The following is a 4,211-nucleotide window of genomic DNA, read 5'->3' on the forward strand; positions in this document are numbered from 1 at the left end:
TGATTCTCTCTCATCATTTGAGGTTTCTATCTCTCTCCCCCTTTCCCTTCCTCTCTGAAATCAATAAAAATACTTTTTCCAAAAAAAGATTTTTTAAAAGAATGTATTCATGGAAAATGAGACCCAAGCTAACTCCAAAGAAATTCTGAAAGGCATTTCCATCATAATAGTAAAGAATCTTATAGAACACTGTAACAAACCCAATGACTCAGAACCCAAGCTGTCTGGCTCTTAGCACTGGTACAATTCCAGTTCCTGGAGCAGCTGACTTGTAAGAGAAGTACCCGCATTGAGAGGTTGTGGGTCTTATGGAACACTGATATCCCCCAAAAGTGTCAGGATTAGAGGACATGCTCAAATCTATTTATTGGGTAAAGTATGTTCAAAGTTATAAGAAAAAAATCCCCTCATATAAAGAATTTGATCCAGCTGGGAAAAACAGATTAAAAACTGTGGCTAAGATCCAAGTTGTAGGTTTTCATGGAATAGTACAAGGTGTGGTAATTAATTTGCAGGAAAAAACAAGTCACCAACTATTTCAAACAATAAAAATAGAAACATGTTTGAAAAAAAACTTCATCGAGTAATTCTAGTAAATGGAGTCACTATAACTAGGAAATAGGAAAATTTTTAAATAGGTGAGTAACTCTAAAATATTGGAATAAAAATTAAAAGTTTTCAGTTTCTATCATGTACTTTAAGCATTTTACTTGGGAAATTTTCAGTATCAAAACCTTGTAGGGAAATGCTCCTGAAGTAGAAAAAAAGTAGGAGAAAAATTCTGTGGCTTGAAAATAGGAAAATGTGATTCAGTTAGAAAATATCTTGAAGCTTAGTCTCTGAACATATAAAAAATGCATAAGGCAAAACAATGCAAGGCCAACTAGGAATAGAATAAGTCCCAGGCAAAAATCAAATGAAAGCTTTAAACAACCCAAATTCTCCTAACAATAAAGTGCCATGGATTCATCAAGTGAGAGAAGGAAGGTCCCAAAAGCTAACTAAAGACCCTCAGGCATTTCTACTCATAATTCTTTGTGTACAGTCCAGGTGAAACCACAGGGACATTTCAGAGACACACCTTCTCGCATGTATTTGAAAAAGTTAAAGACCATGTGACTGGAATTGGGTCCCTCTATCAGAGGTAATCCAAAAGGCTTTCAGGAGGGTAGGCCAACGCTGGAGAGAAATTCCTTGGATCTCACCCAGAAGAATGTGATTGGCCCAAAGGATTCAAAACAGATTTCCTAATATATTTGTAACCTTTTTATTGTAAAGTAAAATGGATACAGTAAACTATACAAAACCAAAGGTAGATCTATTCATCTCTCCAAAGGATCAGCAACTGGTGATCGGAACACTCTAGTACCTTCATTTGCTTCTAACTTAGATCTGTCCTTTAAGGCCAACACTACCTTGTTATGTAAGTCCCCAGTCCCTTATGGCATCCTCCAGCCCTTTCTGCTGAGCCCCTTGGGGGTCTAATCTGGAAAGAAGGCAAGGAGGAATTTGTTCTATTGGTAGAAAAGGAAGACAGCGTGTAAAGCTCCTCAGAGGAAACCTCACTTAAAAATTGTCTTGCTGCTAGGCAGCCTAATATACAAGATAGTAGCTTTCTTTACCCAATTAACTGCTCGCAAAATACTCACATTACGATGCTGACAGGACCCAGCTTGATGGCTTCCCACTGGTGAAATTTGAGGCAATCTGAGCGTCAAAATGCATGATAGTGTAACTCATTGAATAAAGAAACCTTAAATCCATACTAACGTAAATGAGTAAATAAATGCAGAGATGGGAAAGTTGTTCTGTACAACTAGGAAGAGAATAATACCCACTCAGAAATTAAATGAAAGCTTTAAGTCCAATACATCTAAAAATAGACTATGATAGAATTATAAAATCACCAATAAATGTTAAGACTATGGGTGAATTTTGGTGATGTACAGCATATTTTTACAGCATCCCCCCCACATGTTACTTAAGTTTACAGAGGGGAAAATAGTAAATGCAGAATGGAGAAGCAAGGCAGCTACTATCGCAACCAAATGAGCAAAGCTGACTTTACCAGTATTGAGACAAACCATCATTATAGGACCTTTCCTCTTCCGACTATTATACACTGGGGACACTGTATCACTTCATAGCATTCCTGCCAAACATGCGAAACTTGAAATATAATTGCAAGGAAACACCAGACAAACGCAAGTTGAGGGAGTTCTACAAAATAACTAGCCTGTATTCTTCAAAAATACCAAGGTCGAAAGACAAAGAAAGGTTTGGGAACTGTTTCAGACACAAGGAGACTTCAGAGATATAGACAACTACTAGTAAATACAACACATGACTCTAGATTGGGTCTTGGAAGAGAAGCTGTAGAGATGATTGGAGCAGCTGTAATGTGAATAGGAACTATATTGTAGTGTATGAATTCAATTTCCTCATTCTGATAACTATATTATGGTCATATAAGAGAATGTCATTGTTCTTCTTGGGAAATACATACTTGGTTATCTAGGGATAAAGGGTACACGATCTTCAAATTACTCTGAAATGGTTGGGGGCGGGGAGGGGTGTGTGTATGAAGAGAGGAAAACAGAAAAGAACATAGCAATGGTGTAACAGTTTAAAAAAATTGATAAAGGATTTCTCCATACTATTCTTACACTTTTCCTGTAAATTTAAAATACCGAATTTAATGTTACAGACAATGCTGCAATGTTTGCAAAATTCACCTCTTTCAGAGTCTAAGACACCATCCAAAGTCAGTTGTTCAAGTTTCTGGTCCCAGAGGAATTAACAATTTGGATGCTTCATTCTCCCTAATATTAAAAATAGGAACTATGAAATAAAACCTCTAAGAGGGAGGTGATAAAAGTACAAGTTTTAAATCAGTATTTATCTAAAAACTAACTTCCTTAATATTTTTCTATTAGTTCCTAATCTTATTTCCTTCTTAACAGGAAGAGACAAAGCCCTTAATTTGGGGGAAATTCTTATTATAAAAATATTCAAATGGAGGATGGGAAATCACCTGTCAGGAGCATCTCAGGATTTTATGTATTAGGCAAAGTACAGCAAACCTGTGATTCTAACTGCTAAGATTAAATTTTAAATATTGCGTTAAAAATTCCACTTAAGGAAGAGTGCTGGCAATTTAGAGAATTTCCAAGTCCAGAACTCTCCTCTTCTCTGTCCCCAGATCCTGCTGTCTTCAGGGATGTGCTGAGCATCAGTCATTTTCCGGGTCAACAACTCTGATCCCGATGCTGTTACAAAATAAACCATCCGTCTCTGGGTGCATTGGTCAGCATCTGTTCATTTGCTGATCATCTTAGAACATTGGTTGTTGGGAAAATGCTAAATCCGATATTGGAGCAGGGCTTTGCTGCCACAGATAACTCATCTGATCACCCAATCCAATGCAGTCGTTTTGTTCCATGTGATGCTTTCTTCTTCCAATACAACCTGAAAATGTGCTCAGCTATCAGAATCCCTGGGTTCTAGGCCAGAACAGCCACTGATGTGTTGTGGAAGCTGGACCAGAACCTCTCAATGCCTCAACTTCCTTCCCCAGAATACACCGATACTGCTGGGTGCGGACCAGCCTTTCTCCAGGCCTGCAGCTGGACACGGGAAACCGGACTTGTTCCCTTCTCGCCATCCCATCTCCTGGGACCCACCAGTCCCCACTGATTCAATTTTCTTTTCTCAGGATCCACCCCATTCTCTCCATTCTCAAGGGCCACTGTGAGTTCAGTTCCGACCTTCATCATTTCCCACCTGAAATACTACAATAGCCTCTCGTTCACTGGTCTTCCTTCCTCAACCACTCCCCTCTCCCTCCCTCCACCACTGTTCCTTCTTCAGAAAAGCTGCCCAGAGGGCTATTTTTCAAGATGAAAATCGGATCATGCCCCTCCCTTTTTAAGCCTTCCCTGGCTCCCTGTTAACTTACACAATAATGATACCATAACTTAGCATGTGCGTAGGTTTGACTCCCTAATATTCCCATTACCCCTTTTGTCCTATCTTTGATCTTCTTTCCTTTTCACTGTAGGATCCACATCTTACTGTCTGTTTACTTATTCCTTTCCCCCCCATAGTAAAATGGATAAGGACAGAGATTTTTCAAAATCAAATTCCTATGGCTAGGACCTGGCATGGTGCCTGGCAACTAAAGTACACTCGAGAAATAAAAACCCGATTGG

Source organism: Myotis yumanensis, unplaced genomic scaffold (genome assembly GCF_028538775.1).
Source record: "Myotis yumanensis isolate MYYU_CA2020_CCGP unplaced genomic scaffold, mMyoYum1.0.hap1 SCAF_8, whole genome shotgun sequence".
Taxonomy (NCBI): domain Eukaryota; kingdom Metazoa; phylum Chordata; class Mammalia; order Chiroptera; family Vespertilionidae; genus Myotis; species Myotis yumanensis.